At 43.9% G+C, this 25,433-nt stretch overlaps 1 protein-coding gene across 2 annotated transcripts in view; it reads left to right on the plus strand.

Moving 5' to 3' along the window:
* Nucleotides 1–17,374: 17,374 nt before the first annotated feature.
* Nucleotides 17,375–25,433, plus strand: part of RRBP1 (ribosome binding protein 1) — a 193,657-nt gene continuing 185,598 nt past the window's right edge. The window contains exon 1 of one of the 2 annotated variants that reach the window (XM_030196260.1): nt 17,375–17,749. The gene's annotated coding sequence lies outside the window, so the exon portion shown is untranslated. The remainder of the gene's footprint in view (nt 17,750–25,433) is intronic. The other variant, XM_030196259.1, reaches the window with a different exon arrangement.

The following is a 25,433-nucleotide window of genomic DNA, read 5'->3' on the forward strand; positions in this document are numbered from 1 at the left end:
GCAAGGCAGACTAGACAGAGTTCTAGGCAAGGCTGGGCCACATGGCCACATACACAAACAAACAATAGAACAAACAGACAATAACCAAGACAGAAGTGCTAACACTAGCACATAGGCAAACTGAAGAACTAAGGCAGAAGTGCTAACCCTTGCACACAGACAAACAGAAGAACTCAGGCAGAAGTGCTAACCCTTGCACACAGACAGACAGAAGAACTCAGGCAGAAGTGCTAATCCTAGCACACAGACAAACAGAAGAACTAAAGCTGAAGTGCTAACCCTAGCACACTATCTAGGAAACATTGTTTGAAGCAGAAAGAGCAACTTCTCTGAACTTGTGTCATGGGGAAGGAATTATCCGTACCATGCCGATGTGTCCACGACAATTCTTATTTTATCTGTAAACCACTTTAATTTGCTTGCAATGAAAGTGGTATAGTAAATTTTAATAAACAATGTGCACCCAAATCCCATAGCACACAACCCATTAGGGAGTATAGTCATGGTAGGTGCATGGGCGGATCAGAGGAATTCCTAAAATTTGTGCCCAGTGTTATAGAATAGGGGATGTGTTCCTAAATTGGGCACCAGGAATTACACCTGATTTCAGCAGGCATCAGTCCTGGCACCCAAATTTGGGTGTCAAAATTGGCACTCAATGTTATTCTATAATGGGCACTTATCTTTGAGTGCCTAATATAGAATAGCAATGAGCAACGATTTTCACATGCCATATATTGAATCTAGCCCTATATGTCCAAATTCGAGAAAGATTGGATCTATTGTTCTCCTTTTCAAGAAAAGATTTATATGTGGAGATGTTGTATCGATGATGTTTTTCTGTTATAGACTGGGAACGAGCTACAGTTACAGAGTTTTGTTACATGGTTGAAGTCTTGTAATCCTAGCATCCAATTCACCCATCAGTTTTCTAGGGAGAAAATCAACTTTTTGGATGTGGATATCAGACAAGATATTGAGACATTTCATACTTCAGTGTATAAAAAGAAGACTGACAGAAACAGCATATTACAATCACCTGGTAGTCTGAAATATAGCTTGCCTTTTTCCCAATTTCTGAGATTAAGGAGGATTTGTACCAATGATGGTGAATGCAAGATTCAGGCAAAAAAAAAATTGATGATGGATTTGCAAAAACGTCGTTATCCAGAAAGAATATTAAAAAAGGCTTATAATAGAGCCAAATATAATAATTGTGATCATTTGCTTCTAGAAAGATCTAAACCAACAGATGAACAACAGTCAATTACAACGTGTTTTGAAATATTTTGCAGGAAGTGCAGATATAGCAAAAATCATCAGAAAATGTTGGGAAATGTTACAAATACATCGAGTGTTCAAAGATTGCAATTTTTGGATTGCTTTCTCAAGGAATAATGTTGAGTCCTGCTATGTTACCCATTACTAAAACTGAACAAAATTCAATTATATCAAGTGGTCTAACCCTGAGACATTACAAATGTGGTTGCTCTAGGACATGCGATATGACCACAGTTGAAAGAATTTACCAACCCTGAGATCAGAAAACATACATGCTTGAAAATTTTACCACTTTCAAGCCTGTTGTTTATATATTAAAGCTAGTAAAAGAGGCCCGTTTCCGACAGAAATGAAACAGATGCTAACAAGGTTCCACGCCCCCCTCCCTCTGTCGCCTCCGAGTTCCAGCCCCCCTCCCCTCCGAGTTCCATGCCCCTTACCCCCTCCCTCCCTCCCTCTCCTCTGAGTTCCAGGCACCCCTCCCCTTCGAGTTCCAGGACCCCAGCCCCTCCCCTTCGAGTTCCAGGAGCCCCCTCCACAAGTTCCAGGACCCCCTCCCCGAGTTCCAGGACTCCCCTCCCCTCCGAGTTCTAGTACCCCTCCCCTCTGAGTTCCAGGATCCTCCTCCCTCCCATCCCCCCCTCCCCTCCGAGTTCCAGGACCCCCTCCCCTCCAAGTTCCAGGACCCCCCCTCCCCTCCCCTCCCCTCCCCTCTGAGTTCCACACCCCCCCTCTCCTCCAAATTCAAGCCCCCCATGCCTCCCTCCCTCTCTCTCTCTCTCCCCTCCGAGTGCAAGCATGACCTGTCCTCTGGCAGCCCCTCGCCTTCCTAAGTGCCGGCAGTAATTTAAAAATTCTTACCTCAGGGTCCGGCGTCAGCAGTGAAGGCAAGTGGTGCTTCACACTGCCTTCCCATCTGTCTCAGCTCTGCCTCTGGTCCCGCTCTCATTTCCTGTTTCTGGCAGGGCGGGACCAGAGGCAGAGCTGAGACAGATGGAAAGGCAGTGTGAAGTGCCGCTTGCCTTCACTGCTGACACCGGACTCCAAGGTAAGAATTGTTAAATTACAGCCGGCACGCAGGAAGGCGAGGGGCTGCCGGAGGACAGGTCGTGCTTGCACTTGGAGGGGGGGGGGGGAGAGTGAGAGAGGGAGGGGGGCGTGGGGGCGTGGAACTCGGAGGGAGGGGGCTGCAATTCGAAGGGGAAGGGGGTGTCCTGCAACTCAAAGGGGAGGGGGCATCCTGCAACTTGAAGGGGAGGGGGTCCTGCAACTCAGAGGGGAAGAGAGTGAGGGAGGGAGGTAAGGGGGCATGGAACTCGGAGGGAGGGGGCTGGAACTTGGAGGAGAGGGGGGAGGAGGAGAGGGGGGCCTGGAACTCAGAGGGAGGACAGGAGGGGGAGGGAGGGGCGATTCTCTACTCACCTCCAATATTCTGTGGCTGGTTAGTGCTGGCTTCCCTTCCCTCTCACTGATTCGCCCTCTGATGTCATCGCCAGGGCGGACCAATGGAAAGTGTTACGAGCCCAGGCATCCAGACGGAGGTGCAAATTATTATATAGGATGTTGTTGTGATAAACTTTATTTGGGTAAAACCACATGAGCATTGAACTTGCGTATAAATGAACATTGTGTGAAAATATACAGAGACAGAAAGTTGAAGCACAGTTGGCATCTCATTGTTCTACATTTAATCATAAATTTGAGAATTGTTCTTGTTTTTTTTTTTAATACAGCAGATTCCTTGAAGTAAGCAAGGTAGATATCAGGGGAAAAAATGATTACAGTTAGAACAGTGGTGGGTACATGGGTTGAAAACTCTAGAACCTTTTGGTTTGAATAATTGCATTGAATGGTCTGCTTTTTATTAAGATCAAAATTTCTCACTGGCCACTAATTACTATAAATTGTTATTTTCATTATAATTTTGGTGCATGGTTTAAGATTTATTTATATTTGATGACATCTTTTGGGTGCCATTTTTTGGTGCATTGTTTTGACATCATAGATGCATGCCAATTAAAGTATAGGCAAGGAATTAAAACATAATTAAATATTTTGAACTAAATTTAGTAAATGGTGCCCGAATGTGATTGCCATAAAAATCTGCATGGAGCATTATTCTATAAATGGTACTCTAAGTCGCACACCGTTTATAGAATAGTAGTTAGCGCTGGGAACCTGGTGTGAATCCTGGTGCATAAGTTAGGCGTGGATCCCCCAAATTCTGTAATACAGCATGCATCTTTAGTGAACACCCTGACCGTCCATGCCCCCTTTTGAGTTGCATGCTAAATGATTTGCACGCAGATCTATATAGAATAGCACTTAGCAAGATATGCATGCAAATTGTAATTGGAGCCAATTAACTGCAATAATTGGTTGTTAGTGCTCAATTATTGCTAGTTAATGGCTTGTTACTCAATTAAGATGTGCATGCAACTGGATGTGTGCCCAAATTTGGGTACTATATATAGAATCTGTGAGTTTACATTTCATGATTTATGAACTGTTGGCGCCTTTTGTCAGTTAGGAGCCATTTTTTGAGGGGCAAACAGTATAGAGAAATTCAGTGCACGTGCCATGAGTATGTACGTTTACTTAATCGATTTTATTATCAACAAGAACTATTCTATTCTCTAATTTCTACTTATTTATTTAAAACATTTATAACTTGCACCATCTACCATTCTGGGTGGTTCACAAAATAACATTCACAATAATATCAACATAACTCTTTTTTTAGTATTGAGCTTATAACGATATCCACTGAAGAAGCCCAATGGATGAAACGGAGACCCTGTTGGGACTTTTTAGAACAATTTGACAAGGTAAGTGCTCATTTTTGAATTGATACAATCTGAAGCAAAGTGGTTGTATAATCTGTAACAGTATTGGGAATAGTATTTATGGTGATCACATTAAACTCTATTGGCACTTGATTAAGGGAGTTTTTTTTTTAGCCAATGAGGGAGAGTGGTCTAATTGTGGAATAACATGGTGAGAAATTCAAAGTGCTGCCATAGTCTTTGAAAATTGAATGCTGCTACAGTAGATTTCTTTAGTGACTTCACTTCAGATATCATCTCAAATTTGCTCATGTTATAATCACTGTTTCCCAGTGGATCCAACACCATTACTTCTTCTACCATGTCCTGCATTGCACTAAGGAAGGAGGGATGCCTACTCCCTCCTGCCTCTGTGCACACCCTCTTCAATATCGTACTTAGGTCCCATCCAGTTCATCCCAATGAGGTCAGAGGGGCGGTCCTCTCCTCTCTTCATTGGCTCACAGCTTGTGATGTGCAGCTGCATGGCTCACGTGACATTAGAGCTTCACGGAGCCGAGATTGAATATGGGAAGGTGGGCCTAAACAGAGTGATGTTGTTAAAGTGTTGATCGAGGTACTACATTTAACCGGAGAGTGTACTTATCGCTGGTGTGCCAAACAGGAGTAAGTTTGTATTAGAATGAACAGGAAAAATTTGGGACTGTGGTGTAGAATGAGAAGTGAATCAATTTTTTACTGCTTCAAAAAGTACAAAGACCAGGGGATGCTTGATGAAATTACATGGACATACTTTAAAAACAAATAGGAGTAAATATTTTTTCACTCAAAGAATAGTTAAGCTCTGGATTTCACTGCCAGAGGATGTGGTAAAAGTGGTTAGCGTATCTGGGTTTAAAGAGGTTTGGACAAGTTCCTGGAGGAAAGTCCATAGTCTGTTATTGAGATGGACTTGAGGAAAGCAACTGCTTGATCCCGGGATTGGTAGCATGGAATGTTGCTACTAATTGGGTTTCTGCAGGTACTTGTGACCTGGATTGGCCACTGTTGGAAGCAGGATACTGGGCTAGATGGACTATTGGCCTGACCCAGTATGGTTATTCTTATGTTCCTTCTACCATGAGGTACGTGGGGAGTCTGGGGGGGTGGGATTCTACTAGACCACCAGGGCTAGTGGTGACTGGGGGTTGAGTTTGGCTCTGTTTTGCATGACTGGGTCAGGTTGGTGGGCCCGCTGGACCATCAGGCTATTCTTTGGTGGTGGTGGTGGTGGTGGTGGTGGTAGTGGTGTGGGGGGGTGGGTGGGAAAGGTCTACCAGACTACCAGGGATTTTTTTAGGCTTTGTCTGGGGTGGGTGGGAGAAGGCTCAGGCATTCATTTTTGGGAAAGCCCATCCGGGGCAGGGTGGTTGGTTTAGTAGGAGAGAAGGGGTGCTGTTAGACACCTCTTCTCTCAACCAACTTGCAGTGCTGCCCTGGATCATGTGTTAGGTTTGTAATCTGACTGCATTTAAATTAATTTACATGCATTTAAATGCGGTCTGCACTAATGGTTTCAGCGCCAGCGCTGAAACCATTAGAGCACTGGGAGCAGACTAACACCAGAGCTAGTCCAGCATTAATTGCCTCTAGCACCAGCTTTAGGTTTTGAGAATCAGTCCTTCAGTGTACCATTCCATGCATCTGTCACTCTTAGTAAAGCAAAAGCCAAAAGGGTGGAAATCACCAACCTCATAAGTTTCAAGGACATTCAATTAAAATGTTTCAAAATGTTTATTCATGAATAATAAACACAGGCAAACCCAGACACGAGCCATGTTTCAGCATGCTAGCCTTTGTCAGGGGTCTTGTATGGAGCCAAGAAATATAGGGACCCTTTTACAAAGGCGCATAAGGGCCTATGCGTATGCAGCATGCGTCAAATCGGCATTACTGCCCGGATGCATGTGTACCTGGTGGTAATTCTGAGTTTGGAATGTGCTGAAAACCTGCAGTACAAAATAATTTTCTATTTTGTACCGCAGGGGCGTTCCCAATGGTACTCAGCAGTTGGCGCATGCTGGATGGTTACCGTGCAGGTAATACGTGAGTCCATACTGCTAAGTCAATGGGTGGCGTTAAGGGCTTAGGCCATAAATAGACACCACTGGTTTTAATTTTGCTGCATGTCCATTTCCCGGCCCTAAAACCCCCCTTTTTTCCAGACGCGGTGGAGAAATGGTCCAGCACAACCCAAAACATGCGCCCATGCTACTGCAGGCCACCTTTTTGGCGCACCTTTGTAAAAGGGCCCCATACAGCGGTGAACTTAAACTCTCACCATTGTTGTTTAACTGAAAAGGTACACTTAATCCCAAGATAGTTTTGCTGCATATGGTAGTCAATTCCTAAATGTATTTATTATTAGAGAATAAACATTTTGGAACATTTCAACTTGCAGGCCATTATCATTTTAGTAGGCCTATTTCTGAACTGCTTCTATCCTGTCAGTGTCCTTCCAGCGGCATAGCCTTCAGGACTAAACACTGTAATCCTGGTCTGTACAAATACAAATTACTTCCCCTTACAGCTGATGAGATCTCTATCTGTGCAAACAAGTATTGCTAGTTATTCCAGTTAGTTAAATTGAATAGCAGTGTCTTCAAATTAGTGGTTCTCAGTCTAGTTGAGTTAGTCTGGTTTTCAGGATACAGGGAAGTGTATTCACTAAATGTTGTTTGGTAGTGTGCCTTACAAAAAACGTACTCCCTAATATTTAGCATTTTCAAACGCACCGACCACTGCTGGCTGAATTTGACCTAGATATTAAATTCCGGTCCTAATCCTAGCACTGATATTGAATACCTGGGTACTGCTTGGCTGCCAGAAGTTACCTCGATACCTGGATAATGATCTGGAGAAAGTTAGGACAACTTTTTTCCTGTCCTACTTTATTTATTTTCAAAACTTGTATACTGCCTAGACCTAAGCGGGTTACATAAAACAAACAAAGCTTAAAATTAACAAAACTAACTATTGAAACTCAAACATAAAACAAAAAAACAATACCATTCTTAATGATCACAAAAAAGCACATCACACAGTACTATTGTTAATCCATCCATCCATCCATAGGCAGTAACATCCTATATAATGGTATCCACAAATAATTCAGGGGCCCTTTTACTAATCATGTGGTAAGCCCCATGTTGGGCTCTTAATGCCTCTCGCCAATCGGTGAACTATTCTGCTGGGCTCACACTGCAGGAAGCCGGCGGTATTTCCACCTCCAGCGTTGTACCATTTCCAACTATATTTGTAGTGCCAATTGCTGTACCGATTTACCACGGGTAGCACAGGAGCCCTTTCGGGTAAGGCTTCCCTCCTGAAACTGGATGCGTGGTCAGTGGTTCACTTACCGCACGGCATTTCTTATCCAGAGAAAGAGACTGCTGACGTGTAGACAGGCCCCCATTTTACCTCAGCTTTAGAAGACTTTTACACTGAAGTACATTGACACCTAATTGCAATTGTCCTGTTAAAGCATTCCACATCACAGTTCCCGCTATTCAGAATACCAGCTGCTCTTGCCCAAAATCACACTAACGTGTTTTGACAAGGCGTCCAATGACAATCTCATTGCTGTCTCTGACCTGAGGGACCTTCCTGGTTGATACAATGACAAACTCTCCCTAAAATATGATGGAGCAGGTATAGAAACACAGTTTGATGCACAATGCATAAACTCTGGAGACTTGCTGATTAGCGGCCTGAAAATCGCTGCTAATCAAGTAATTCCCTGCAGTGCCCCGACTCTGCCCCAGACCACCCCGGCTCTAAACTGGATAGTGCTGTGGTGGTCAGCACAGATGTTCAGTGACACTATCTGGTTAAGTGCCACTGTGTAACTGCTCTGGAGCTGGCAAGCAGGAACCTTCTTACCTGGTTAAATTTTGCTGAATATCTCCTGCACAGAAGTATGAAGCTGTTGCTCTGCCACCTGTGCCTAAGAAACTGCTGAAGTCATGTTGGATGCTCAGTTTTACTGCCAGGGCTAAGTCTTGTGTGTCCCTGGTTAGTTGTTTATGCTTACCCTGATGCAAGCCAATTTGACGAAATGTGGTCACATCGGGATTGTTTGAGTAAAGACTTTTTGGACTTCATACTGTCTGCTTTGGTGTTGCTTTTCTTTAAGGTAGGTTTGCATACAATGGAGGAAGTGTATGCTAATCTATCTCATGCATATGAGACGCTAGACAGTAGAGGATACTCAGGACCACTACTACTACTATTAAACATTTCTATAGCGCTACTAGACTTACGCAGCGCTGTACAAATTAACATGAAAAGACAGTCCCTGCTCAACAGAGCTTACAATCTAAATTGGACAGACGAACAGACAGCTAGGGGTGGGGGAAATTGCAGGACCAGGGTGAGAACTACTATCTTAAGGTTATCAGAGATGATTACCTCTAGATCTCTTTCTTGTGTGTCTTTTTAGTTGATTTATAGTCCCAAATTCATGATCTTTCACTTTCTAGCGCTGAAGCTCATTTTCTAAACTCTTGATCATTCTATTTATTTTCAAGCTGCCTTTCATTTTCTTCACCCCTTCCATTGTTGGCATTGCTACAGATTACCTGTACCATCTGCAAACGAGCATATTTTCCCCTTCAAATTCCTCAGTAATGTTGGTAGTAAAGATATTGAATGAACCAGTCCTGGCAGTGAGCCCTGTAGCACTCCCTCCTCCCCTCAAATCACTTTACCTTGACTTAAGTGGATTCCATTATGCAATGCACTCTGGATCTTGCCACAGTCGACCAAATTCTCAGCCCGTTCCCTGTTTCCCCCTCCTATCTTGCTTACCAATCTTGTGTGGGGAACAGTATCAATAGTTTAATGAAATTCAGGGGCCCTTTTACAAAGCAGTGGTAAAGCCCAATGCAGGCTTACCGCACGCTAACCTACAACTACCACCAGCCCAACGTGGGCGCCGGTGGTCGTTCCAGCCCCAGCGCATGCCATTTCCCGTGCTAGGGAAAATCTGTCTGTATTTTTAGTGTGGCGCTAACCTGGTGGTAATCGGGCAGCGCCACGCACTACCCAGTTACCACCAGGCTAGTGCAGGAGCCCTTACCGACACCTCAATGGGTGGTAGTAAGTGCTCTCCCCCCCCCCCCGCAATGCCCACGTGTGTAAAAGCAATCTTACCACATGGCCATGGTTATTTTCAGACTTTTTTACCTGCTGTTGTAAGAAGGGCCGCAGCGTGAGGCAAAAATGGCCCCTGCCACTGGCGCAGGGCCCTTTTTACTGCAGCTTGGTAAAAGGACCCCTCAGCTAGGAAGCTCTTGTGTAACTCCTGATGTTTCCCCCCCCCCCCCCCCCCTCCGATTAAAAAAACTCACCCAAGCAAGTCTGTTTGATAAGATCTTTCCTTTGGCAAATGATGTTATCTGCTGTCCTGTAATCTACTTGTTTCAAGGTGCAGCACTATTATTACAGTTGTATAGTGCTACGAGATGTACCCTGTACTTTACAGAAACACATGAGTCCCTGCTCCATACAGCTTACAGACTAATCCAAGAAAGACAGATAATGAAACAAAATAAGAGACTGACATTTTCTTTAGTATTGTTTCCATAATTTTGCTCCCTACCAAAGTTAGACTAATCCCTTCATAGCTACTTGCCGTCTCTCTTTTTTTGTGTGTGCAGTGGGACTACATCTATTCTCCTCCTCCAGTCTCTCAGAACCTTCCCATTCTTCAAGGGCAAATTCATTAAAAAAAACCCAAAAAACATTGCTTTCCTGGTCCAAGAATCATTTAAAGAGATAATACAATCTTTAGAAAAATTCTTGCAATAACATCACAGAGTTCATAGACCAATAAAACATTTCTCAGCTCAAAAACCAGGCCCCAGACTTCGATGTCCACTGCCACACTGTCAATAATAACATGTGGCCTTTCTGCTCTTTTGGATAAGGAAGTTAGTTATGTTGAAGGTGGGATTTGGCCAAGGAGTGAGGATTTAGCAAGGTACTTTTATGTTTCAGTTTTTTTGGACTTCATATCCATCTTTCTTGCTAGGAATATCAAAGTGGTTCACAATCAAATATAAAGGAGCAAGGGAAAGGAACTCCATAATTCAACAGGACAGGATAGAAGGGCAGATGACAGATAGAGGGTTGGAGAGGAGCCAAAGCTTAAACAACATAAAGAGGATGACACAGGAAAGGTGGATGAAGACGAAGAAGAAAAGGCAGAGAAATTGTACTTGTCTTGCTAGGTCTGCAATCGGTTGGGGAGAGGGGATGGAAGGGAATGGAAGTAAGTTAACATAATCGGCCAGCGCTGAACATGGCTTGGCCGATTAAGTTCAAACCGGCCAAAAATAATCTGGATATTCAATGCCAGTCACCAGAAACATCCCAGCATTGAATATCCAGCACCACCGCGGACCGCGGGGTTAGCTAGGCTAACACCTATAGTCCTGAATATTTACCCATGTATTTAAGTGTTTAGACTAGTATTCTATAAAGGAAAGTAGGTGAAACATTCCTGATCTTAACTAGGTGCCCAGTAACAGAACTGCCTTCTGTGATGTACAACTGGTGATTCCATTGATAAAGGATATTCTGGATTGTGGAGTCAGATGGATGTTTCATTGGAAGGCATTCTGCAGTGGTTGTAAGCAACAGGTTAGTTTTGATGGATTTGGAGATGAAAACTTTGAGTTTGGCTCTGGGTGGAGATCGTGTGGAGTCAGTGGATAAGGTGAAGGATCTAGGTATATTGCTAGAGGTGGCCTTATGTTACTGCCACAAGTGACAACTAGGGTCAACAAAATGCTCTTTGTGGCTCAGATTGGTGCATTGGCTGTATCTGGTTTGGAGGTGCAGCCTTTTAAGGGGGTGGTTCATGACCCAATAACAGCTCAGTTGGATTATTGGGATGGCCTGGGGATGGGCTTGCTTGCTGATGTGATCTACAGGTTGCAGATTGTGCAGAAAGTAGCAGCAAGAGAACACTGTGTGGGCCCTTGCTTAAGGCCCTGAACTGATTGCTCATTATGGAAAGAATGCGTTTGGCAGCTGATGTATCAGGTACTGAGGGGTGATGGACTGGCACATTTGAGAAAAACTGGAGAGATACAGATCAGCAAGAACAGTCAGACTGAGTGGAGGACTGTGCAGGTACCAGGACTATGGGAATTATGAGGGTTCTGGCTTTTCTAACATCTGGGCCACTACTGTGGAATTCAGGTTGGAGAAGGTACCTGGACCTTCTGGTGAAAGTAAAGACCTGGATGGTTTCCTTTTTTTTTTTTAAATTTCCATTTTGCTCACACCTTTTTCAGTAGGTACTTGGATATATAGGCAATAGAGAGTTAAGTGACCTTGCCCAAGGTCACAAGGAGCAGCAGTGGGATTTGAACCAGCTACCTCTGGATTACAAGACTGGTGCTCTAACCACTAGGCCACTCCTCATTCTCCTTGAACTCCTTGTTCAAAGAATTAGGCAGTGGGATCTGGATGGGCTCTGGATGAGTTGGAAGGTCTGGGACTCTTGGTGGCTGTCTACAGTTATCCTGGGGAGTAGGGTCCATGTGCTGTATCTGTCATTTTATTTTTATTTTGTTTTAGTTTAAACATTTTATGAAATTATATATTGTACACCATTTGGACATGTGATCAGTCTGGGATATAAGGTATATAAATGGTTTGAAATGAATAAAAAAATATCACAATCAGAGTGTGACCTAGAATTCTACCTTCCTGCTCCCACACATGCCCTTCTTGAGAAACCTTAGTTTATCTTGCTACTGGACCATAATCCTGAGAAATAGTTCAAAACTTCTAAAAGACCCACTTTTCTGCCTCCTTCCTTCACCCCACTTTTTCTCAACATTCCCAATCCAGAAATAAGAACTAAAATCCCAATGGGAAAGAGATTAAATTAAACTTGCTGTCGTCATTGTGCAACACTGAACCACTGAGCCAGCCTGCTAATAATTTTGAACAGTGATAAACTGCTTGCCAGAGCTGATGGAGGAAAGAAGTGATGAATTACACCATCATTAATTGCAGTGCTATTTTTTTTTTATTTCCATTTTGCTCACACCTTTTTCAGTAGTAGCTCAAGGTGAGTTTCATTCAGGTACCTGGATATTTCTCTGTCCCAGGAGGGCTCACAATCTAAGTTTGTACCTGAGGTAATGGAGGGTTAAGTGACTTGCCCAGGATCACAAGGAGCAGTAGTGGGATTTGAACCAGCCACCTCTAGAGTACAAGACCAGTGCTCTACCAACTAGGCCACCCCTCCATGCCAGTTTCTGTAGCATCTATTTCCACACTGAAACATTTTTCCTCCATACCACTCTAATAGTGAATTGAAAGAACATATGCACATACTTGTGCACATACAATACTGCTTCAGGCTAAAGGCAGTATGTAACCAATATCTTGTTTTCTCTGTAGAGTTATAGTCCGCTATTACCACATATAAGAGGACAAGCAAAAAAGCCCGTTTCGCGAAAAATGAAACGGGCCCTAGCAAGGCTATCGTCTAATCGCATTATGTTTAAATTCTCTCTCTTTCCAATCAGCGTTCTTTTTCTATTGTTTCCTCTTTGCTCCCCTGCCCTCCCCTCTCCCCTCCATCCATCCATGCCCAGCAACTCTTCTCTCTTCCCTGCCTTCTCCTCCATCCAAATCCAGCAATTCTCCTCTCTCCCCTCCCCTCCATGTCCAGCGATTCTCCACTGCCTTCTCCTCCCATCCATGTCCAGTGATTTCTCCTCTCTTCCCCTCCCCTCCAATGTCCAGCGATTCTCCCCTGCCCTCCCTTCCCATTGCATCCATGTCCAGCAATTCTCCTCTGCCCTTCCCATCCTATCCCATCCATGTCCAGTGACTCGCCCCAGCCCCCATCTGCCCCCCATTGTAAGCACAGAGCTCCAGTTCAACCCCAGCCCTCACCTGCCCGCCCTCTTCTCCCATAACAGCCCTCCTTCTTTCCTGCCTTCCAAACCTCAAGTCGCTGCGGCGGCATGCTCGGCTCGCATCCAGCCTTCCCTTTCCTTCCCTCTCAGTGTCCCCTCTCCTCTGATGTAATTTCCTGTTTCGTGAGGGCGGGACCTGAGAGGGAAGGGAAGGTCGGGGGCGAGTCAATTACATAGTCGATGACGTAGTAGCTCATTGCATATGGTTACAAACCCAGCCAGCCAACCATCCAGAGAGATAACAATAAGAGGAACTAGACCAAACTCTAGGAAATATACACTGAATTATCAACAAATTATGACTAATTCACTGTATTCAAAACATGTTTCCTAAAAAGATACATTTTAAGCATCTTCTTAAAACTAACAAACCGGAACAAAGCTTTAATCCCCTTTGGAAAGTGTGACCAAAATGTTGCTGATTGTTACATAAAACTTGTCTGAAATAATTTCCAATAGCGAACACCTTTTGAACTAGGAATGTTAAAAATTAGAATGTCATATAAGATGCATTCTTCCATATTACCAGCGTGCATATTAATTGTCATCATATAATCTGGTATAGCAGTAGAGGATCCAAGATGGCGAAGTGACGGTTTACAGCACGGCAGCTTCCAGACCCTATAGTGAGTCCCTCGCTGAAGTGGCTCTTGTGTCTCAGTTATGGGGAAGAGGAGAGGGAAGGTGCGGGAGTTCCCCTTGACTCCCACGGCAACCCAGGCTCCGACGCAGATGACCCTCGAAAGATATGGAATTTCTTCCTGACCCATTCAGGCGTCTTCTCCTTCTGTTGGAACCGACGCCCTTGCATCGGAAAGCAGTGTAGACGGGGCCTTCTTTAAGCCCTGTTTTACGAACGGCACCACCACAACCAGGAAGTAATACTGCCATGGTAGGTCCTGACCCCGGCTATGAAGAACAGGGTGAGCAGAGAGGGCATGCTTCCATGGCAGCAAAGGATTTTGATGTTTGGTCAAGAGATAATACAGAACGCAGAACAAATTTTACCTCAACAAACTGTGAGTACTCTTTACCAGATATCTAGTTCTACTACTCCTGATGTAACTACTCGGGTTTCCTGTGAAACTTACCGTTGTGACATTGGAGTCACCTTGGGACCTTAATATGATATGCATACTTTTTAAAAATTTGACATTGAAAAATACTAAGGATATAAAACATTGTCAGAGGCTGCTCTTCTCCAAGCACAGGAAACCGCCCAGCAGTCTTCTAAAATAAATTCTTTGGAGAATAAATTCAGACGTTGGAATCGTTGGGTACAGTTTCAATTAAGGAAAAGAATTTTACACATCGTCGGTTGGAGTATTTGGAAATCAAGTTAGGAGACATAATTTGAGACTGCTCAACTTTCCAGGGTCACCTCTGATTTCACCTGTAGACATGGTTAAGAAATATTTGATTGAAATCTTGTGGATGTCAGGTGATTCTTTACCACCCATAACTCGAGCCCAGTATTTGCTGGTCACGGGGAAATTCCTGATAAGATTCCTCCAGATCAAGCTGGAGATGGTATGAACCTCACATCCTTTTTGGAATCATCATTGGAAGTAATTACACAGAGAACTGCTATGGTGGTTATCTTTTGCATTGGAGATGGATCACAATGCTGTTTTGAAGCTTTCATTTAGACATTTAGATATGTTGTTTTTGGTTCTAAAGTTAGGATATTTCCTGATCTCTCAAAAGAAACACATAAAGGTGTAAGGCCTTTTGGCATTTCAACCAAGGACTTTGGCCTTGGGCGCCAATTTTGTATTAAAATTTTCCTTGTTTATGTTTTGTGTTATTTCAGCGTAAACAGTTTCAATTTTTTGAACCTAAACAACTGGAAGACTTTCTTGTAGCTAAAGAAGGAACAAATTATTTGTTACATTTGTATCCCACATTTTCCCACCTATTGTCACGCTCAATTGGCTTACATAGTACCGTGAAGGGCAATCGCCAACTCCGGTAGAGAAACAGATACAAAGTGATATTATAGTCGAATAAGGTTCTTATGTTACAGACGCATTGGGGGGTCGTAGAAAATATTGTGTTCATTACGAGCTTCGGTTACGTTGTGTTGCAGGTTCCTGCACTTGGTATAGTCTCAAACGAACACTGGGGCTGGGGAACACTGTATGGGTACGCGATAATCGAGTGATATATCTTTTTCTTGTTTTTTTCTTTATTTTCTTAAAATTCTTGGATTCTACAATATTGTGGACGAAAGTGTTTTTCTTTTTCCTGTTTATATTAACAATATGCAAATCACATTCTATATATTTCCAATTTCTATTTTATCTCATTGTTGTGGGATATATTGTTAAAAGAATGAATGAATAAATAAATAAATAAATAACAATAATCCGGTATAGCTCCACACAATATTTTGAAAACTAGACTACTTAAACACAATTCAGCCATTGACTGGGAGCCAATGGGTCATTACATAAAATGGAGTAATATGCAAAGAAACTTTTACCCCCTGTTTACTAAGCCATGTTGCGGCAATGCCAACACAGTCCATTTACTTTGAATGGGCTGTGTCGGCATTGCTATGCGGCTTTAGTAAATGGGGAGGGGGGGGGGGGTCAGTGAGAAAACCAATAGATGTCAGTATTTGGTGTAGTTTACAACTGTTTAAAAGACTATTAGCCACCCCCAAATGTACTATATACAGTCATCCTGTTTACTCTAGAGACTGAACTACCAGCTGAAACTGTTCACAATTAATATATTTTCTAATCCTTCTCAGTTTCTGCATTACCCATAAACAACTTTTGTCAAATGATTATTTGCTCCATCATGGTGATCTTGCAATCAATGATGTAGGAATCAAATCAAAACAAATCTTGTAAAACCGCTAATTTCCCTTTTCCAGGGTTCAGTGTGGTGTACACAATCAAACATAAGTAAACATTACATCAATCCATAAAACAATTCATAAAATAACTATCATCATCATATCACCCTTTGGAAACAAAAAGGTTTTACCTTTTCCTAAAAGTGAACATTCCCTAACCAGCGGGTTAGGGGTGGAGATTGGGCAGAGTCACAATTTAGCTGGTTAAGGAGGCAATATTCAGTCCGCTAACCAGCTTAGTAAGGGCCCCTTTTACCAAGCAGCGGTAAAAGGGTGCCTACGGTGGCGTCGGCATATGGATATGCCACGTGCCAAGGCCCCCTTTATTGCTGCGGGTAAAAGGCTGTTTTTGGCCCCCCCCAAAAAAGAATGGGCCTGTGCTAATCACAGGGATTGGTGCATGGCTATTTCCAGGGGGAGGCCTTACCACAACCTGTTTAGGTTTCAATAGGGGCTCACACACTAACCTTGTGGTAACCAGACAGTGCGCGGCACTGCCTGATTACTGCCGGATAAGCCTAGGCACTACAAAAATAAAAAATAGTTTTGTCGCGCTGGGGGTGGGAACAACCCTCTGGGCTCCTGTGGTAGCCCGAGAGGTAGTCCCGATTTGGCATGGGACAAAGTGGCAGCAGCTTTACTGCTGCTCTTTAAAAGCGCTTAAATTTAGGATTGCAAAAAGGCTGAACTAACTTCTATCACTGAATTAACCAGACACCAGTCTATCGGTTGGCGTCAATTAACACCTACTATTGCAGATTGTTGGTTGTGCTTAATTTGACAATTAACTTAAATCTGTAACTCGCACTATTCTATAACCTCCAGGCATAATTTTATGCCCTAAGCACTAAAATGTGCATTAGAATATACATTTGTTTTTTTGGGGGGGGAGGGGTCGTAAGTGGGCATTTGAAGAGGAAGCAGATAAAGTGACTTGCCAAGATGCACATTCCATTAATCACTAGTTCACTCACTTTCTGTCTAGTCTCAAGGTGGTGGTGGTGGGGTTAAATATATGACAGTGAGGTGGCTGCTAATGCCCCCAAAACATCTCAAGGGCGGTCCTTTACCCTGCTTAGTGACAGAATGATGGTATATTATAGAAAAGAGAAAAACAACAGTAATAAATGAGAGTCAAATATGAAGCAAAGCAATACAGCCACGAATGGGACAAGCAGATTGTTTTCAGGAATGAAGCCTAGCACTGCACTCCTTTAAACTAAATTGAAAGAGAGGAGAAGATTTCTCGGGCGTTAATGCTGGAAATGTCAGTTTCTGTTGCAACAGACCCTACAGGCCACAGGGATGTGAAATTCCATACTGGAGTCTGAAAAGAAGCAAATCGACCTCCAGTAGTGAATCATACGCTTGGAATGCGTGCAGAAGACCGTGAGAGCAAAACGCTATATAACCAGCAAACTCCTGTAGGCGAGTCCCCAGCTTTGCAGGCTGGCAGTGACCCTTGTCCTTTCATCCAGCCACTATAAAATGACGGAGACCCTCAGAAAATCCTCTTCCTTTCAGATCAGGGTTAAAAAACAATCAACTCCTGAACTCACTTTCCAGACAATGCAGCAGAGATTTGCCTCTGGCAAGCTTCCTCTGTGTACTGTGTTCTTGTCTGTCGCGAGTGACTCAATAAAGCTTGAAGCAAAATGGGGGGTGGAAAAAAAAAGAGCTAAGTGCCACGACTCCACAGAACGAGGCGGAGACAGCGCAGAGCAGGGGGATCAGCAGGCTGCAGCTGCCAGTGTTGTGCTTCAAACTTTGGTTCCTTAGCATCGGCTGCTCCCCATCCATTGCAGGTTTGCTGGATCGTGTCCCTGCAGGTAAGAAGGAAGCGTGAACCGGGCAGATCATGTTTTGCTGGAAGTCTTTGCTGTGTAGCAAGTGCTTTAACGTGGCTGCAGATTGGCGAGAGGGTCTGACCTGGAACTCCTGCAGCCATAGGAGCTGACTCTTGGGGTGCTTGAGCACCCCCCAATATTGAGAAAATTCCGTGTATGTGTCCAAGGAAGGGTTATTTCCACTGGCCTTAGCAGCCCAAATAATTTGGAAAAGTTGGCTCCTATGCTTGCAGCCATTCCTAAGGGCAGAACTTCCATGCTCCAAAAGATTAGCTACTTCTTGTTGCACGGCGGCTGTACAGGCAGGTCTTAATTGCTTTGAGGAAGGGTTTTCAGCAACGCCTGTTCAGTAAGATCGCTGGGTCAAAAGGTAGAAAAGTGACTTGAACTGAATAAGCGTGTCATGATCAAGCAGACTTTTTTCTTTTTAAGGTTTCGGTCGTAGGAATCGCTCGGTTGATGGTGCTCAACATTTCCAACGCATTAAATTTTTTTCCCTTGCGTGTTGACGTTATTAATGAGCCGATCCTATGACAATTATTCAGTTTATTGACCGAAAAAAGTAGCATTGATATTGCCTCTCTACAGTTAACTCCGGGCAGAGAAAGTAAAGGGTTAATCATATGAGACAGATGACGTTGTTCGGCTGAAACTCTTTCTAGTATAGTAGATTTGCATGTACTATGCGTTTCCTTGTGTCAAACTCTATCAAGTTTCTTGATCTGCTCTTTCAGCTGTTTCCTATAGGTATGTAGACTAGTTCAGGCGTTGGTTCTAAGTAGCACTAGCTTCTCATTGCTTAAAGCACATACAAGCCGGACATATGGCATGTCCAGCACTAAAAGGCAAACCAAATATGAGATTTGTTTTTCCTGTGTTGAAGACAGTTAAAAAAAACCTTTTTCTTTTTAATTGGCGATCGTGAGGAAAATTCTATATGAGACTAGTGATGTTATTTAGGAAGCGAGATACATATTAATAAAAGAGTTTTGAAAAGATGGTGAAAATGACACGTGCAGGGTTTTCCAATGAATGGGGGACTTTTAGTGCCAATAACCCCCCCCCCTTCCAGAGATTCCAGGAATGGCTACGTGTTCACATTTCCCAGCCTAATAATAACGGGGCTGTGCGCTGAAAACCATCTGATTTGCTGGCTTGATTTCGGAGAGACCGCTCCCTACCCAATACGGATCTGCCTCTGCCAAGAGCCGAGAAACCGCTACGCCGGGTCCCAGATCCGAATTCTCAAACCTTTGCAGCGGGACTGAGGGAAAGGCTGTGTACTGCACCGGGGAGCGATTCATTTTAGAAACTGATGCCGAAAGCCGAATACATTGAGCACTACTTTATACATTAATGTGTACAAGATAGCAAACAAAAAAAAAAAATGCCAGAGGCGATGGTGATCTGGTTTCGTTTGCAGGCTGTGCTGGGGTTATGACAGCATGGAATAATAAAATGGCCGTGGGAGGTCTCCTAACTAAGGAAAGACGATTTTCATAAGCAATTCTGTTCTTTATGCTTTTTCCTCGTCAGTGATTATAGAAGGGCACTTTCAAAGTCCTCTCTCTGGGACTCTGGCATATTGACCGATGCGAAATTGGGGGTGATTTGAGTATTAAAAGCACCCAGGATCAGTCAGTGCTTCTAAATGTCAAAGGAAAGCTGAACTAAATAAACTCTCAAATGTGTTTCATCCAGGGGATTGAAGAATGCTGTGTGTAAACGTTGCCCGGGTGCTGGAGCATCCTGTGAGTCCTACTGTGATGACACAAGAAGATAAACCATTATCGGAAACTTTTGTCAGTTAATGAGATCTGTGCTGTACAGATGCTAAAAGCATGAAGTTCTTTCTGGTTGTTACTGGGGATTGATTTTGTAGTCAGGAATGATAAATGACGTCCAGGATCTTACCTGACCAGTGGTGAAAGTGAGCAGAATCTGTTATTGCTTTTGTAAAGAGTTGCAAAAACGTTATTTGTCTATACACATAACCTACATTGCATCAGAAAACTTGTACTCTTGGGTGTTTGCTTAACCTGGCAGTTCCTCCTGCTCAGTCAAAATGAGGGTGGGTGGGATGTGTGCCTCAGTCTTCATTCACACCTACCCAAAGAGTTGTTTCTTCATCCTAATTCAGTGGTTCTCAAACTTTTTTGGTTCATGGCACCCTTCCTGTGTGAGCAATCTTTCGCGCAACCCTCCCCCCCCCCCCCCCCCGGCCACCCAGGTCTCTGCCCCCCCCACCACACAGAGGTCTCCACCTTTTTCTCTGCCCAAGTTTAACAGTGCTAGGATGTCCCTATAATCAGCCCCTCCAAACGACACATTGATTACAATTTGTTAACAAATTACTACTCTACCTATGAAAAGTTATTCCGTTAGTATACTTCCTCTTTATACATCTGTATGCTGCACAAGCAGCAGTTTTGAAAATATAAGTGAGATTAAATAAAGAAACCAATAATAAAGAATGACAATGTGGATTCAGGAGCTCATAGGTTTGCTTGCTTTGTTTTTGAAATGGGAAGGGGGAAACAGAGACTGACCTATTGGCTTCAGCTTTTTGACTTCATCCAGTCTCCTGTTTTCATCCAAACCTCCTTGGCAGCAAAAGCGAGTCCCGAAGGGCGGTCTGCTCTGTGTCCCCAGTGGCCGCAACATTAAAAAAAAAAGCAAGTTCTGGGCCGCAGCAGCCTTCAGGCATGCACTGTCTCTACCCCCGCTGAAGTTCTGGGGGCAGAGGACCAGCAGCACTACTGCATATGCTTGAAGGCTGCTGCAGCCCTGCACTTGTTTTTTTTTTTTTTGCTGCCGCCGCCGCTGCTGTCTGCAGTAGTGGTTCGGGTGGTGGCGGGACGGAAATCGGGATTGTCCACTGCACACCACAGAGTTTGCTGCGGTTCACCAGGGTGTCGCGGCACACAGTTTGGGAACCGCTGTCCTAATTCCTTTTAGCAACAGTCTTTGGTCACGGCCATGCAGCACGATGCCTTCTGAATCCTGCAGTCACGGTCCCTTAAGTCCTAGCCACCAAGGAGCCCTTTTACTAAAGAGTGGTAGGTATTTGCACTTAGTACGTTTTGGGATCGTTATACTAAATCACGCAAAGTGCTAATGAGTGCTTAACGGGGAAAAAAGGCTTACCCCTAAATCCATGAAAGCGTTTGCAGTAATTTGCCAGTCAGCATGCACTAATCACATGGTGGTTTTTTTTTTGTGTAATTTTTCATCAGAGGGCATGTCATGGATGTGGAAGCATTATCCATCTAATACGTTTGCACCTGTGCATGCTAACTGGTTAATCCGAGTTAATGTGGGAGCACTTAGCACCTCCGAAATAAGAGGTGGGAAATGCTTCTGCAAGAACCTTTTTTTTTTTTTGTTCAGATCATGTGCACTGAGCACTAGCTGAAAAATAAAATAATTGGAAAATGCCTACAATACTGTCCACGTTAGAAAAGGGTTTAGCGTGTGATGAAGTCCCGCATTAAAACGTACTAAGCCCATTTTCTAACGCAGCTTAGTAAAAGGGCCCGTACAGCAAAACTTAATGCACAGTTTGGGGCACGCCAGCATGCCTCTTGAGCTACCATACAGAAAGATTCATTACCGCACGTTAAATTTATTTGCAGTTTGCATGGGCGAGGAGGCAGCAAAGGGCTCGATTTAGTAAACGGCATCCTAATTAGGTGCCAGAAAGATCCATCTAAGGGCTAGATTTATATATGGCGCCTGGAAAATTCACGCAGAAAACATTTCTGCATGTTTGTAGAATACGCTTATTGCCCGTCCGCACAACTATATTTAGTCATGAGGAATTATGCCAAGTAAAACCTGGTGTAAAATACTGGCGCCTAAGTTAGGCGCAGAGCAGGTATATTCTATACCCTGCAATGTAAAATTTTCAGAACGCCTATGACTCGCCCGTGCCACAACGCCCTTTTTGACAACGCACATTATAATTTACATGTACCACATTATAGAATGCTGTTAGCGAGTTCTGCATGTAACTTCTAATTAATGCCTATTTGTGCTGATAATTTCTTAACAGCCAATTACCAGTGGCTGATTGGCTTGCTAACCAATTAGGTTATATGCACTGTTATGAAATATGCTTGAATTTCCGTGCAGAAATCTAGGCGCGATGTATAGAATCCAGGGTAAACTTGTATTCTATAAAGGGCGCTCTTTATAGAATAGCAATTAGTGCTGGTTCCCGTTCCCCACTTTGGGCCCGAGGATTTACGCCTGCTGAAACCTGATGTAAATCCTGATGTGCAAGTTGGGCGCAAAGGGGGATTCTATATATAGTGCCTAAAAAATCCGCATGGAAAACATTTCTGCCTAAGCCTATTCTATAAGCCGTGCCTAGATTTAGTTGTGATATATAGAATATGTTTACACCAATTAAAACATGGCGTAAATCCTGGTGCGTAGATTTAGGTGCAGAGGGCCATATTCTATAACAGTGCGTGTAAATTTTGGAACACCCACGAAATGCCCATTTCCCTGCCCGTAACCATGCCCCCTTTTGTCAGTGCATGTTAGAAGTTAGGCGCACTGTGTTACAGAATACACTTAGAGGGGCATAATCGAACGGGGCGCCCAGGTTTTCCTGGGGCCATCCTCGCAGGATGGCTCCGTGAAGGGGCGGGGAAAGCCGTATTATCGAAACAAGATGGGCATCCATCTTTCGTTTCAATAATACGGTCGGGGACGCCCAAATCTCAACATTTAGGTCGACCTTAGAGATGGTAATCTCAGGTTTTTGGCGATAATGGAAACCGAGGACGCCTATCTCAGAAACGACCAAATCCAAGCCATTTGGTCTTGGGAGGAGCCAGCATTCGTAGTGCACTGGTCCCCCTGACATACCAGAACACCAACCGGGCACCCTAGGGTGCACTGCAGTGGACTTCAGAAATTGTTCCCAGGTGCATAGCTCCCTTGCGTTGCTGAGCCCCCCAAAACCCACTCCCCACAACTGTACACCACTACCATAGCCCTTATGGGTGAAGGGGGACACCTACATGTGGGTACAGTGGGTTTCTGATGGGTTTTGAAGGGCTCACATTTACCAGCACAAGTGTAACAGGTAGGGGGAGGATGGGCCTGGGTCCGCCTGCCTGAAGTGCACTGCACTCACTAAAACTGCTCCAGGGACCTGCATACTGCCTGTCATACTGCTGTCATGGAGCTGGAAATGACATTTGAGGCTGGCATAAAGGCTGGTAAAAAATTTCTTTTTAAGTTTTTTTTTTTTTTAGGGTGGGAGGGCGTTGATGACCATCCCCAATTCCCTTCGTGGCATCTGGTCACTTCGGGCACCTTTTGAGGCTTGATTGCAAGAAAAAATGGACCAAGTGGCCCAAGTGCTCGTCAGGGATGCCCAGTCCCACCTTCGCTACGCTGCCGACATGCCACTGTGAACTTTGGCGTCCCGCGACAGAAAGCAGTTGAGGGTGCCCAAAATCGGCTTTCGATTATGCTGATTTGGGGCGACCCTGAGAGAAGATGCCCATCTCCCGATTTGTGTCGGAAGATGGGCGCCCTTCTCTTTTGAAAATAAGCCTGTTAGTGAGCTGTACGCATAAATTCTAATTATTGTTAATTAGTGCTCATTATTGCTTAAGTGTTATCAATGCTAATTAGCTTGTTAAGCCAATTAAGTTCCATGCGTTGTTATAGAATACACTTGGGATTTTGGCGTGGAACTCTAGGCGCGCCATATAGAATTCGGGGGACAAGCCACAAATTCTGTAACACTGTGCCTAAATTTCTGAACTCCCCTGACCCACCCACACCCCTCCCATGGCCACATGGTTTGCAGACAAGAGACTTTGGGTACGCAGCATTCTAGAATCGCATTTGGGCAGATCATGTGTCAATCCAAATTAGTAGCAAAAACAGGAGAAATGGGAGACCACCACAAATCTTCCACAAACTTGTAGATAGACAAATGCAAAAGGAGTTCAACTTTTTCTTCCGTATCGCTTAGACATTCATCAATCCAAATCAGTTTTAAAGCGCCTCTGATGTAAATAAGTTTAACAGCGTCCACAAAAAATGTCTGCTATATAAAAAGCCAACATGACCCGTTTCACTGACAAACACGGCTTCATCAGGGTCTTAAGCAGTACAGACACCAATTTTGCAGTTGCTGTACGTATGGCAAAGACAACTTACATCTAGCGCCCGACGTTATGGAAGAAAAAGTTGAACTCTTTTGCATTTGTCTATCTACAAGTTGTGGAAAGAACATTAATAAATTTGGACACTTTCTTTGTATTGATTGGGGAGATTTTTTGTGTCTACTAATCCAAATTAGTGCCAATTAGGCACCAATATTGATCATTAATAGCTTGTTCTGCCCTGCACACCCAAACTTGGGTGACCTTGGGAGTGGAGGAGTGGCCTAGTGGTTAGAGCACCGGTTCCTTGCAATCCAGAGGTGGCCAGTTTAAATCCTGCTGCTGCTCCTTGTGATCTTGGGCAAAGTCACTTAACCCTCCATTGCCTCAGGTACAAACTTAGATTGTGAGCCCTCCTGGGACAGAGAAATATCCAGTGTACCTGAATGTAACTCACCTTGAGCTACTACTGAAAAAGATGTGAGCAATATCTAAATAAATAAATAAATAAATATAGAATCTAGGGTTAAGTGCACCCATTCTAATTGCCCAGTGACAGCGCACAGTAAAACTGTGCAGTATGTCCATTCTTTATCCATAGCTCATCCAGTTCATGCAGTTAACTTGCGATTTAACACATACTAATGTCATACTGTGCTAATTCACACAGTGGAGGAGTGGCCTAGTGGTTAGGGTTGGTGGACTTTGGTCCCTGGGAAACTGTGGAACTGAGTTCAATTCCCCCTTCAGGCACAGGCAGCTCCTTGTGACTCTGGGCAAGTCACTTAACTCTCCATTGCCTCATGTAAGCCACATTGAGCCTGCCATGAGTGGGAAAGTGCGGGATACAAAAAAAAACAAACAAAAAAAAACAACATAGTTTCGTAAAAGGGCAGAACCCTCAATCCTTTAAAAAAAAAGTTTATTATAATATTCAACATCCTATTTCGCCCCAGGCTCATACATAAATAACAGAGAATTATGAGGCTCGTTTCAAAGCACATAGACTTGCAAAGGTACATAGTACCCATATAGGATAAATTTGAGTTTATATTGGCTTTATTTATTTATTTGAGGCATTTATAATCCACATTATCCCAAACAAGTTCTGATTCAGTGTGGTAAACAGGAAACATTACTACAGTACAATGCAAGTAATACGAGCGGATACAAGAAATGGACAATCCAAAAAGGAAAAAGTTTCCTCTGTACAGTTTATTTATTTGAATTTTGCTCACACTTTTTTCAGTAGTAGGTCAGGTGAGTTTGCTTTCAGGTACACTGGATAGTTCTCTGTCCCAAGAGGGCCTGGGCTCCCGTAGAGTTGCCCTGGACCCCCCCTGCTGACGACCCTCTTGACCCCCCTCCCAACCCACCGTCGCCTACGTTTGCTGGCGGGGGACCCCACTCCCACCAGCTGAGGTCCTCTTCTTCCTTCGTTCTGTTTCTGAGTCTGACGTCCTGCATGTACAACGTACAATGTGCAGGACGTCTACTTAGAAACAGAACAAAGGGAAGAAGAGGACCTCGGC

This window comes from Microcaecilia unicolor, chromosome 3 (genome assembly GCF_901765095.1).
Source record: "Microcaecilia unicolor chromosome 3, aMicUni1.1, whole genome shotgun sequence".
Classification (NCBI taxonomy): domain Eukaryota; kingdom Metazoa; phylum Chordata; class Amphibia; order Gymnophiona; family Siphonopidae; genus Microcaecilia; species Microcaecilia unicolor.